The 14,376-nt window shown below is 42.7% G+C and overlaps 1 long non-coding RNA gene across 1 annotated transcript; it reads left to right on the top strand.

The window, feature by feature from the left end:
- The first annotated feature begins 259 nt into the window (after nucleotides 1-259).
- On the top strand, nucleotides 260-13,747 carry LOC119402870 (uncharacterized). Its single transcript, XR_005185978.1, has 4 exons — nucleotides 260-560; nucleotides 2,273-2,362; nucleotides 11,497-11,590; nucleotides 13,544-13,747. It is a non-coding gene; the product is annotated as an uncharacterized LOC119402870 (long non-coding RNA).
- Nucleotides 13,748-14,376: the final 629 nt, after the last annotated feature.

Raw genomic sequence — 14,376 nt, 5'->3', positions numbered from 1 at the left:
GCTGCATGTATGTGCTGCGCGGTATCCTTGGAAAACTTTAAACAATTTCTATACTTTTTGAGTTATCTAGTGAGAGCTGCTCTTTGAATAATTATATATTATTGTGCAGCCTGATAAGTCAAGTGTCGGCTTTGTGCTCAACATAAAATACAGTGGCTAGCTCACATATACAAAACGAACGCGTCAGACGTGTGGCAAAGAGAAACGCTGTGAGAGAAAAAGTATATAATGTTACAGTTGAAGCTATCGTTGCCACATGCCCATTCTCCTTGTTTTGTGCCTTTTGGCGGAGCCACTCTATTCCACTTCGACATATATATACCAGGCCTTACGAAAGCTTGTACAAAATTCTGAAGAAACTTTTTAAAACAAATTTGAAGCAGCTATGAAGTCAGTTCACAGCTTTAAAATTTTAGCTGTGCTGACCTTAATTCTTTTTTTCTTCATTCTTGAGGAAGCTCCAACGTATGCGCTTCAAGGAATGTCACACAACGGCAATGCACATCAGCCGAAACTTGATGTAGGCCCAGGAGGTCATCATCGACCGAATGGAAGTGCTGGTATGTATTGTTCTGTATTCTTGCATTACATTTATTGTAAGCGTCGAGAGAATCAGTATATCCTAAAGGACATACTCGTCTTGAATTTATGCTGTCGTCACTGAGCGTTATGTTACGATCTTGTGAACTCTTCAAGTATACCGTGAAGTACCAGACGTTTGACCTTAATACGTACGTGGGAAAATTGATTTTTTGAGCCTGCTTGTTGCTGTAAAACATATTTGTTTTATTTTCGTGTGATTGAATGTGCTAAATTGTCGCATACATTGCTATTTTTGTGCTCCATACCACTGGCGCCGTTTTCTAATTCGAAAGATAAGTAATGGTCGTTGCTCATCGCAATGATTGTATGATGACTTATAATAATATTAGTGTAACTATCCTCATAATCTCACGGTCAGAGTGCAACTAAACAAGTCAATACCTTTGCACAGGAGGGTAACACACTATATATCTTCTATAAAGATTATCTGAAATTGCTTGGGAGGTAAGGTGCGCTGTATAATGAACTGGCGAAGTACAATGTAACAGCGAAGTAAAAAAGATCGCGTTTCATTGCACACAATAGGACGTTCAGCTTCAATATATACGACTGCGACATATTGGTATGCATCAATGCATTTCTAAGAGATCTAGGTATAAAAGATGGCCAATAAGGTACGTCTACAGTCGCACAAATTTTTAACTAGCGTGTTCAGCGGCGACGTTTCTATGTGTCAGCGCCATATGATGGAGCCAAGTTGCAAAAAATGTTTTGTGGGCATGCGCTTGCCCTCGCCCCTTTTTGGAAATTAATCCAGTTATGTAGGGTAGACAAACAGAAAAGGTTGTCGCTCGAGCACGCTAGTTAGACTTCGGCGACTGCACGTACCGTTGCCACGCTTGAATACGAAAAATTCTGCTTATGTAGAAGGCAAGAGGTGTAGGCTCCGTATTTGGCAAAAGTTATTTGATGAATACGTTTATGAAAAAATTTCAAGGCGGTGGCATTATCTATGACGAATCTTACAGAGGCGGCACGCAAACTCACATTTAGCCTACTTTTATAAATAAGAACGCTGGAGACTCTGACTCAAGCAACTTCTTGCTTCAGCGGAGACAAAATTTCCTTCAAAGAGCCCTCTTCGGCATTATGACTTGTGTGCTCTTTTTTTCTGAGACACTGTTGAAGTTGCGCTTATTTTCATTATCAACCTATACCAACATGCCCCATTGGCAGTTATCCAGAATGTTTAACGCTCGCTCAGTGACGGCGCACCAGATTTAGGTATTGTGCGATGAATAGATGCTCTATTGCGCATCGAAAGTGATTGTGCTCGTACTCTCTTTGGTCCTAGGCATATGGGTACATGCAAGCAAATATCCTCGTATTGTTTTTCTTCCAAAGGGGTGTTTTTTGGTCACCAGTACTACTAAATGTGTTATCAGGCCCCAATATTTGCAAACGCTCTTGTTATCAGTATTTCTTAAGAGTCTTTCATACATCAAATAATACTTATAAACGCTATCGAAGTGACAAAATTGTAAACAAGTAGTCTGGTTCTGTGTCCGAAGGTTTCGCTGGTGCTCTGTTGTGCCAATAGGCTATTTAAACTAGTCATTTATACATACAACACTTTTTTCATACTTTAATTGTTCTGTGAATAGGTTGGCATCTAGTTCGAACATTTGTGCTGTTCATTATTTTTCTTGCCTTTCTCCTTTGATAATAGCGCGACGCCGCAGACGAAAAAAGCGTACGGCACGAAATCATGAGGCAGTTGCATCATCTACAGGTTCATCTGCACAGCTATCCGATCCAAGTATGTATTACCTGTTCCCATACCTGGCTTAAGAAAGGGAGTGAAAAAAAGTGAACTACTTCTGTTTTTAAGCCAACTTTGCGCAATTGTAAAGATGAAATGGTAGTCTTTGAGTCACACACGTTGCTGTTCGCAATAGTACATTTATAGAGTGTCTGGCTCAGCAGCCAGCAGCCTGCACGCACCACTATTACAAAAACGCATAAAAAGAACGACCTGGAATGACCTTGCCGCCCACATTACCATGTCATGTAATTTTTTTGAATTTAAAACTCCCGTAAAGAACAATTTCTCATCATTTAACTGTGAGCTGCTGCTGGTTATCTTTTCCTTTTTTTTTCTATCTTCTTCTCTTGCTCACCCCTCATGTAATGTCCTCTGGAACCCTTGAGGAACGAATAAACGAATGAACGAAATGCTTTTGTGTGCTTAATTGCATACTTAACACTTTGTGAAACGCAATATATTTTTTTACTAATATCCGTTCGAAATGCGGCAAAGAAACACATTAGTAGAGTGATGACAACACTTCCCCTGCAAGAACGACATCCGAACGATACGCTGTAATATACTGAACTCTCGTTGACGTCTACATAATCAAATTTATTGCGTCGATTTTTACAGCACAAGGCACCAATGCGTGCTGTGGTTTCGGGGCGTAAGTGCAAGCGAGGCGTGCTAAGCATGCAAGCCTTCGCTGGCAGTCCCAATTGTGACCACCTCACTACGATACTCACTGTTGGATTGGTGCACCGACTAAATGTAGTAGTGTAGTACTTCTTTTGTACATTGCTGGTGAGAACTATGAAGCCGAGGCCCTATAAGAGGAGGCAATTTTTCTAAAAAAATGCTTGCACGCATGATGAGATGTATTTGCTGAGCTGAAAATCTTCAGGCACTGTTTAATTTTCTCCAGGAAGTTGTCTGGAGAACAGTCTACGGCTATCGTCTCTGTATAGTTAGTTCAGATGGGGACATTTATAAACCACCACGGTAATACGCTTTTCAAAGAATGCGGCTCTTTCAGGCGCTGCCAATGTCCGCTTGCGGACCAAGGTAGTCATGTATATTTGCGACGCCAGCACATGAGCAGGTGCGTGAAGCAAGAAAGTGCCGAAGCAGTTGCTGCGCGTGCGTCCGCATTGGCGGCAGTGTGTTATGCCTTGAGTTGTCTTGCCTTTTAGATAGACTCCTAAGAAACAAAGGAAGGCCTCTCTATAAGGAGCTAAATATATCCTTGCGGCGATACCAATATATTGTAACTATAGTATAAGATTAACGACCTCAATTCTTTAAAATGAAACTGTAAGTACTGAATAGACGCTACGATATGGTGATTTAGGATACTGCAGCCCATCCAGTCGCGTCAAAAAACTCAAATTGTAGTCGGCATTCACACTCCTGATAATCAAGATTGCGAATATAGAGCGATCTCGCACCACATGGCTTGTATTTCATTTTGTGGCAACTGCCCCTGCTTCCTTGATGGGGATGGGGAAGGCTGAACAAAAGTTTGACATGTTCTCTCTGGCGGGGTCTTCTCGTAGAGTGAAAGAGTTCCTATAAATGGAGTACGTTTGATTGCGATAGCAATTATATGGACACTTTATATCGGCGGTTTTTTGCGTTGCCGTGACCGTCATGTCCCGGATATGTATAAGTATGTATAGGGAAATAAAAACCAGAAAGAAAAATAAATCAGAACAAAAAGAATTCGGAACCGCGCCACCAGGATTCAAATCCGCGGCCCCTGACACCGCAGCACACTGCTTTAGACTATTCGTGCACGCGCCATTTTTTCTAACTGCCTTTATTCCACACAGTCCAAGACTTCGGCAACAAACACACCAACCCAGCGCAGGCTGTCAAGAGACAAAAACAATACTCAGACATGTGCATGAGCGTTTTTAACCTGGGAAGCCACTGCGATTCTTTTTCTTGGAGCTTGTACTATCGGCGTCAAATGAAACGCGAACACCGAAGCGCGTGGCCCAAGCATTAGGAAAGGTTTAGTGCGCGACGTCTAGTCACTGCCAGGCGCGTACATCAGGTTTGGCAGCACTGTTCGATAAATATCTGGTGTTTAACGTGCCAAAACCGCGATATGATTATGAGAGACACCGTAGCGGAGGGCTCCGGAAATTTCGAACACCTGGCGTTCTTTAACATGCACTTAAATCTAAGTACACGAGCCTCAAGCATTTTCGCCTCCGTCGAGCACTGTGCGATCCCCTTATTGTGCGACTTTCCCTTCTGTTCTGGTTCTGATATGGTGATAAAGGCGGCCGGCGTGGACGTGCCTGGCGCTCTTAACGCGATAGCGTTAAAGAGCTCGTATCGCAGAAATTCTGCCGTCGGCGTCGGCGCCGTTGGTTGTGAGCGAAAAATCATCATCTTGTCCGTGACCGAAAAATCCGAAAAGCTGCAAATAAAAAAAATAATAAAAATGTTGGGTCCGAGTGAGAATCGAACCCAGGCTGTCTACGTGGCACGCAGGTTTTCTACCACATAGCCGCGCCTCTGCTTGGAGAGGCACTGAAAGTTACTTTCATGCTTCCCAAAAATACGCGTCCTGTATACGGGTGTCACAGTACGAGATGTAATATCGCAGTAATATTGCGTGGTACAAGCGTACATGGCCATCGGGCGTCACACCATCTCAATATCATAACGACTTGGTGGTTTAAATACAGCCACCCATTACAAAAGGCACACACATTACTGCGCGTATTCCCTTAAGACCACGTAGTGGGTGCATCGCAACTTCGAATAAGTTTCTCGCGCATAATTGCTTCTGGTTTAAAGCATGCTATCCATTACATAAGGCACACACCTTAGTGCGCGCATTATGTTCGCACTACGGTGCACCAAGGTGCTGCACTCGTAGTGTTCAAAGTGCCACTAGGGGCAGGATATCGCTATCGCGTTCAACTCTTAAAGGTGAAGCTTAAGCGTCCCCCAATTTTTGGCTCGTTTATATCTTGTACTTTTTCCTTTCAACTATCAGAACTAGAACACAAGCAAAAATATTTCACTCTAGGGGAATCGCGCAGTGCTGCCACACCGGATGTGCGTGCGTTTCATTAGTGATGACTGGACGGCGTGCACTATACCGTCGCTAATGCTTGTGGCACGCGCTCCGCTGTTGACGTTTCATTTGACGCCGATAGTATCTGCGAATTATTCGGCTAACAGATTTGCAGAAATAACTCCCTATTGGCCTTGCGTCTAGATCTGCGTGACGTACGGCCACGCATCATCTGTTGTTTGGAATACTAATGGTGAGATATTTATATACATCAGTGGCCGCTGGCGGTACGCAGACCTCGGAGGTGCTTCAGCGCTATCACCCGCGAGATTACCCGAAGGCCGCACTTTAAAGCAACGCTCCTAGATTTTGCTTCAGTTTGAAAACTGAAGTGGACCTTTTCTAGAAATGGCTTATTTCTGTACCAACTCGCGGTGTGGAACGCCGGGTAAACAATGCCTCGAACGCTGCCACGCGGCAGGACACGCGGAGGTGTCACTCCACGTGCTGCACTTTTCAAGAAAAAAGTTATCTGAGAGTATTGGGTTGTAGTGCGCTACTCAAACACGAAGTAACAGCTCTGACAGTTCTTTGTTCACGCTCGGCCTGTGTATACCAGTGCGTTCTTTCTGAGCGTCCTTCCTTGTGTATGAGCAGCGTGCTGCCATAGACGAGTTGCATAAATACCAGCAACACTGTAAAAAGCCCCAAATTGTTCAGGCAACACTGGACATGGCCGCCATTGTGCATGAAAACAAAAAAAAACGCAAGAAAACGCGGCGCTCGTGCGAGTGAAAAGAAGTATGAACGTGAGATAAACGTTTCACTTGGATGTGAACGTTTTGTGTGATCCAGGTAGTATGCACTTCCAGCCAAACGCACGGGACTGCTCATGCACAATGGTGGCCGTTGGCTGCTTCCTCTACATATGTACAGATGGCGCTGTTTTTTGCAACTCGTCTATTGTCGAGCTGTGACCGTTGTTAGTTTGCGCTCGTCCTGTGTGGGCACTTTTCGTGCGTCCTTTGTGCTTGAGCGGCGCGCTGTAAGTATTCAGCTGCTTGCCGTTCTTCATGTGACATTCTAATTTGTGCCGAACGCATTTATTCCTTTGCCCTTGCGGGAAACTGCGACTTTTTATTGCTGCTAATCAAAGTACCGTACCGGCATTGTTTTGCGCGTGACAGAAAAATACACATCCCTCTTCTTGTCCCTGAAAGTATTAAGGAGAAATACTTGTTCTGCGAAACGTTCTTTCAGTTATTTTACATGTTCTGACTTCGCCATGCATATAATGATACGTGCTAAATGTTGCACCGAGTGAATATTACTGGCACTGAAGACAACATTTACATACGATGAATTACATAACGAAGATATTTCGTAAAGACCAAGCAGTTAGTGAATGTAGGCAACGGAAACGCAACTAAATATTTGCGATAACATTGCGATATAATGTTACAAATAACAGATTTTAGCACGCACAACTCTTGTCCTTGCGAACCCGATATCTCTACAACTTGCCCCAGCTGGATACATTAGACGGAACGCATTGATGTTTCAGGCTACGCAGAACTGTGATGTGTCACAGTGCTAGCAAATCATACAGCATACAATAACACTTCCTATCTGGATCAAGCGGAACGAGGTGCTTCGATCTCAACCAAGCAATGCTCGTCCACGAGCTGGGTCAACGGCTTATGACGTCATATCTGTCCACGCTTACTTGCTGCTCTTACACGCTTACTTGCAGGCACACTGAACAGAAACCTCAATGGAATTTATACTTGTTACCTACTGTTTTAAAAACATATGTTGTCGTCAACGGCGCATCTATAGTAAAATAATAAAACATACCACATTGATCATTGTTATGTCTTGGGAAGTTCGTGTCAACGCCGCAATGCTAGTGCGTAAGTCTGATGGCAAGGATTAAAAAGCATATTTCTGTAACGACGTCCGTTTACGAAAATAATCTGGAAGTTTCTTATCACAAGCATTTTGCTCCTTTAGAACTCTGTGTTGTTCATTTTTGCGTGTAACAAATAATTAGTTCGAGACGGTTCCAAGGGACATGCCTTCATGACGAGTCTGTGTGAAAACTTCTATTAGACAAGGCAACATTTACTTATTTCCAACCTCTCCCCCTAGCTTATCCAGACACTTCTCATCGTGAAACTGACTTCCTTAGTATCGTAGCATGAAAATGTACTAATCATTCTTGAACAAGTGTTCCTTTCAGGCGCCCTTCGATATTAGCTTCAGTAATAAGATATTCGTATATTTCAAACAGAAATGATTTTCTGCAATATATTGTGAACACGCGCAAAACGTATTTCGTCAGAGCCCATTAATAGCCGCGTAACGATTTTCTGCACTTGCCGTTATGCTTTCATAGAAAATTATTGACAGCGTTCCCTCTGACAATAAAAGATAGAAAAAAGCAAAGTTCTCAAAGGGAAGGCTTTGGCAACCGTACGTGAAAGAGTTTACTTCGATATTTCGGACAATGTAAAGCTGTATAGTAAAATGGGATTTGGAGTAGGAAAGTACGTCAGCCAATAGGGTTCCTCAAATAAAAGCCTGGCTGCTTTTGCAGTTCAAAACTTATTTCGCCGATTGCAAGATATTTCATTTCAAGATCAAATTTCCCGTGAAAGTGGCGCGCTCACATGAGCGTTTGAGCAGTACTATGGATGCCAACGGCACAGAAAATGCTTCTTTTATCACAGGAATGAATAAATAGAGCTTGTGACCTACCTTATCATCACTGCTGAAGTGGTGGCCTCCGAGAAAACCGCTGGGCCAAAGGTATGATTATTACACTTCAGAATGGTTCAAGTTCTTACCAAAGTGTGAACGGGTATTGTTGAAAGGCATTTATAATAAACATAAGCAGTACTAAAGCGACAGTGCTAATAAACTACACTGTATAAATTACAGATGCGTTTTTGTGTTTTATTGATGAACGGCACCCACTTAACCTAATCCGCTGCATTGTACTATACGTTTCTTTATCGGCTTTCGCCTAGCCACTCTGCCATTCAAGAAGTAATCGTGACGCAGGAAGAAGTGAAAAGCCAACAAATATTCAATGAATTCATGAAACAAACAGTTCTCTAGAGTTTTTTTAATGCGAAGCATTTCTTAGTGAACTACTGCGACTTTGAGCTTATCCGTCCATCCATCCATCCGTCCATCCATCCATCCATCCATCCATCCATCCATCCATCCATCCATCCATCCATCCATCCATCCATCCATCCATCCATCCATCCATCCATCCATCCATCCATCCATCCATCCATCCATCCATCCATCCATCCATCCATCCATCCAATCTAGCCGCCTACGACTTTGTGCTCTCCTGGCCGTTTCGTCAGCGGGATATATAGCAAAATTTGTATGAAATAACATGACTGCACGCGGATGTAAATGGCAGGTCATAACATGAAAATCATGACATGCATGTCATGATTGAAATAAATGACATGCCACGGTCTTGCTGCTCTTGCGGCCGTTTCGTTAACTTTCATCTATATCACAATTGGTAAGGCGCAACAAGAGTGTATGAGGAACATAAATGACAGGTTCTAACGTGCAAATCATGGCACGCATGTCATGTAGAGCATGATTTACGTGGCATTGTCTCGGGCTTTCGCGGCCGTTTAATTAATTGGATAATACCAAAATTGGTATGACATTTCGGTATGGCGAACATAAATGACAGGTGGTAACATGAAACTCACGACATGCGTGTCATGTACGACATGACTTACATGCCACGCTCATGGTGCACTCGATGCTGTTTCCCTAGCTTGATATAACCAAAATCGGTATGGCTTGACGTGACTATATGATGAACGTGAATGGCAGGTGGGAAAATAAAAATCATGATATGCATGTCATGTAGGGCATGGTTTACATGCCACGCTCATGGCGTGCTCGCGGCTGTTTCGCTATCTTGATATACACCAAAATTGGTATTGCGGGATGTTAGTGTATGACGAACATAAATCACAGATAGTAACATCAAAATCATGACATCCATGTCACGTAAGGCATGATTTACATGCCACGTCCATAGTACGCTCGCGGCCGTTTCGCTTGCTTGATATACACCAAAATTGGCATCGCATGACGCGAATGTATGGCGAACGTATGGTGAAAAGTCATAACATGAAAATCATGACATGTATGGCATGAATGGCGTGATTACATGCCACGGTCTTGATGCGGGTTCGATCCCGGCCGCGGCGGTCGCATTTCGATGGAGGCGAAATGGTAGAGGCCCGTGTACTTCGATTTAGGTGCACGTTAAAGAACACCAAATGGTCGAAATTTCCGGAGCCCTCCACTACGGCGTCTCTCGTAATCATATCTTAGTTTTGGGACGTAAAACCCCAGATATTATTATTATTATTATTATTATTATTATTATTATTATTATTATTATTATTATTATTATTATTATTATTATTAATAATAATAATAATAATAATATTATTATTATTATTATTATTATTATTATTATTATTATTATTATTATTATTATTATTATTATTGATGCTCTTGCGGCCGTTTTGTTAACTTTGATGCAATGCAAATCAGTTTTGCGGAATCCCGTAAGGTGGCGGAAGGGGAACCAGGACGAATCCCCGAACCAGGACAAATTTTTCTGCGACTAAGATGCTTTATTTCTGAGAAATTCGTATGGAATTCCCTGTGGCTTAGTGCTACAAATGGGTGGTCGTCTATTTTCTCTTTCTTAACTTCGATGCATACCAAAATTGGTAAGGCGTAACAAGAGTGTATTACGAACATGAATGACAGGCTCTAATGAAAAAATCACGACGCGGATGTCATGTACAGCATGATTTACATGGCATTGTCACGGGGCGTTCGCGGCCGTTTAATTTAATGGATATACAACAAAACTGGTATTGCTCGACGCCACTGCACGAGGAACGTAAATGACAGGTGGTAACATGAAAATAATGATATGCATGTCATGCAGGGCGTGATTTACACGCCACGCTCATTGTGTGCTCGCGGCTGTTTCGCTGTCTTTATGTACACCAAAAGTGGTATTGCGGGACGTTAGTGTATGACGAACATAAACGACAGGTAGTGACATGAAAACCATGACATGCATGTGATGTAGGGAATAATTTACCAGCCGTGCTCATGTTGCACTAGCGGCCGGTTCGCTAGCTTGATATACACTAAAATTGGTATTGCGCGACGTGACTTCTTCGCCTGCCGTCTTCGTCTTGCGTCCTGTCTCAATTTTGCGCTGTTTTTTGGCCAAGTTTAACCATGAACCAACTAGCCCAAGCCTCGACCATAGTTGCTTGTCATGTAGGACATGATTTGCATGGCACGCTCATTATGTGCTCGCGACCGTTTCGCGAGCTTGATATACACCAATATTGGTATTGTGCGACGCGACTGTATGACGAGCATAAATGACCATCATGACATGCATTTCATGTACAGCATAAATTACATGCCACGCTCATGGTGCGCATATGGCCGTTTTGTTGACTGCATATGTGCCAAAAATGCTATGGCATGACATGAGTGCGAACATAATGTCAGGTCATGCATTATGTACACCAGAATATAGGTTTCATTCGCATAGTACATAACATTTTGTACATGCATGCATGCATGACAATCATGGCGTATATAGTGAACTAGATGTCATGACATGAATGACCTCATTTGCTTCAAAGAAAAGCTGGCGTTGCAGCTTTTTGCAGGAGGCTTGGCATTACATCGATCTCCACAGTGCGTGGGATCTCCCGGATTTTTTTCGTTGCGGCTGCCTCTGAACGGCGGTAAGCTACGGAAGTGACCCAGTCTGAAAAGGCGCTATCGAAATCAACGTTAGGAAATACCAATATTACTTTCAAATATTGCTTTCGAAAGAAGCGGCATTACCCATATTCGCTGGGATTCCCTTCCACACAAAACAGCGATAGTTCAAATCAGAATTCGCTGGCTGTAGAGGATGTGCCGAATGAGATGAATGTTTTCCAAAGGATTATTTCAGCCTTATCTTAAACGTCAATCTGTAATGTGCAAACTTCTAATATTGCAGGACGGCCACACAGACCTCGAATTACTTGGGTATGATGCAATCTACCAAGGAAGTTTTACTGCATTAGTCAAGGCTCCTTCTCCGTCATCCCGCTGTACGTATATTTACGTTCTCATGCTCAACTTCTATCTCACTTTACAGGTGCTAATGCGTATATTCGCATGCACAATGGCAGTCAAAACCAGGAAAACTTTCATAATGCACTGCTGTCTGACACGTGACACACTCATCTCGTAAATTATGCACTGCATAATCTTTGCACTGAGGAATGTTTCAAAAATCAGCAGAACCCATCAAGACATCGCGTAAGCGCTAGATTTTGGTTGCTGGCGGCCATATATTTACCCAAGCAACTAAAATGACATTGTAGTTATAATTATGCAATTACATGCAGTCAAAGGGTCTGCATCCTTAGCCTGGCACAAATTACATTGCGTATTTGTACATACGTCATTTTTTGCACAGAAACAGTGTTTTTGTAGAGCCGGTGTTTTCTGGCCCGGACACTTTTAATGGCAAAGCAACCATGTTTTGTTGCAACACGCCGTCGCTTCCCTTCTGCCAATCTTGTGCGCGGTGCTCTTTTCTAGGAACCTAATTCCGACGCATACGACGACTGACCTCAGGTTTTTTGAGTTACTACACAAAGGCGATTTATGTCCCAGCCACGCGACCGTATTTGTCCAACTGCTTTCAACAAGCGCACGTATTACACGACCCCTTTTGCTGTTAGCGTGGTGACCAAGTGCGATACTCGCTTTCCATGCCACTGGCGGGTCTTTGAAATTACGCGGGGGATAAAGGTCTCAGCTTCGAAATTCGGTTTTTTTTCGCTTAATGGGCTTAGTAGCTTAAGTTGTAGCTTCAATATTATTTGGTTAGCGCCGCAGTACTTTCACATTAGGTTCAGATATTTACCCAGCAGGACCAAAGCTCATAGAGGAAGCAACGAAAATGATCATGCATTTATTGTTATTCAATTAGCTGCAGGCATGCTGGTCTACATACTTAACTTGACACGAAGTTACAATGCATATTTGTACATTTGTCATTTTTTGCACAGAATAGGTGAGTAGGCTCCCAAATTTGTGTGTTCTATGTTGTGAATAATTTGTGCATATTAAAAAAGAATTCATATCCTGCTACATTACAAATAGGACAACTTACACCTGATAAGAAAGTTAACCGGAAATTAAGCATGGGCTGGAGCGCACACTGCTGGCATTCCTAAGTTATGACGGGCAATTTACCGCTGTCCCGAAAGCGGAAAGTGCACACTCATTGGATACTGTCATTACTGTAATGGTAGGCTGGAACTTAGAGGATAACAAAAAAGAAACTCGTGAAGTAAGTTAAGGGCCATGTAATGAGGAATGATGCGGAAAATTATAGGCGCAACATTCAGAGATCGGAAGACAGCAGAATGTATCAGAGAACAAACTGGTATAGCCGATATTGTAGTGGGCATAAATTGTAAAAATACAAAAGAACCCGCAAGAAAGAATAAACAAGACACAAAGACAGTGAACAGCGACGGTCCTTGTGTCCTGTCTTCTATGTGTGCCTTTATCGCTGTTCAAAATGACGAGAAAAAAATGAACCTGGACTGTCCGCGGAATGCGTAGGACAAATAAACTGCGCTCAGTTAGAGAAAGGACATGGATACCAACAGACGGGAAACGCATCCAACGGCGCCCGAGCGTTAGGTACGGTGATGTAATAAGGATGTCCGCAGGTGTAAAGCAGAGTAGCCAGCAGCCATGCATACCTCACCAAGTGCGAACAAGCCACGGTGCTCAAAAGTTAAAAGAAAAGACTGATGCAGACTGCTCTTATGGCGACCGAACCTTCGCTGAAAGACTGTTACAACATGCGAAATTTTCATCTGAATTTCTGCGACCCGTTCGCCAATTTACACCACTGAATAAGTCGTACAATAATGACTGAGTCTTAGTGTCATGCAGAATGTTTACGTTAATTTTTCCGAGTTCAATTTCTCTTACTGGAATGTTCATGCTTGTATTCTCTATGCTATCATATTTAACAGATGTTGCTTATCGAAGCAGGAGAAAGAACGGAACATTTTGTAGAGGTAATATATCAATGGCACAAGCAATATCAGCCACAGCACAATTTCAGCTTGCAGATTCGTGGACTATCTTTCTTCAATCACGTCCTGATTTGACATCGCAATAAAGAAAACAACAAAAAAAGGCTGGGGTATTGGAAATAATAAAAGCATTGAACACGTTTTTTCCTATCCTTACTGTTGCCATTAAGTGACACGGTACCACGGAAATAAATATTTATTTAAGCACTAAATCAAAGAACAAGCGCAATTTGGCATCCAGAGAAAAATATTTTGTGTCTGTCGCCAGTTTTATTTACACAATGAAAACCACAACTTCGTCATGTTATCGCAGTGATAGCCGACCGGTGAACTGAAAGCAAAGAAGAGGAAGTTAAACATCGTCGGCTAGCAACTGCCATAATCATGAACCTTTGTGTTAGTTGTGCAACTTCATTCTGTGAAGCAGTTGTCAGGTTACTTAAACCCCGAAGATTTAGGTGGAGGTGTTCGGTTATTAACTATGGTACTCCGCAGAGAACACCGCGTGAGCTCTACAATAATGGCGGACCAGGGGCGCAGAAACAAATTTTAGCGGCGTAGCACTCAAAACTGTATCGTCTTTACCCAGCCGAGAGAACCGGGAACCATCTCTAGCACTAATGGTGAGGATGTTCAAGACGTAATTTGATGGCCCGAGCCAGGCTACAGTTTCAATTGGTAGGATGCAAACCAAATATTGGCCAGTGTTACATATTTTATCTTTGAGGTACAGCGCTAGTTTGGATTGACAAACACTAGGGTGATATAAC

Source organism: Rhipicephalus sanguineus, chromosome 8 (assembly GCF_013339695.2).
Source record: "Rhipicephalus sanguineus isolate Rsan-2018 chromosome 8, BIME_Rsan_1.4, whole genome shotgun sequence".
NCBI classification, from domain to species: Eukaryota; Metazoa; Arthropoda; class Arachnida; order Ixodida; family Ixodidae; genus Rhipicephalus; species Rhipicephalus sanguineus.
The sequence above is the reverse complement of the archived record's forward strand: the minus strand, read 5'-3'. Positions and strand labels throughout refer to the sequence as shown.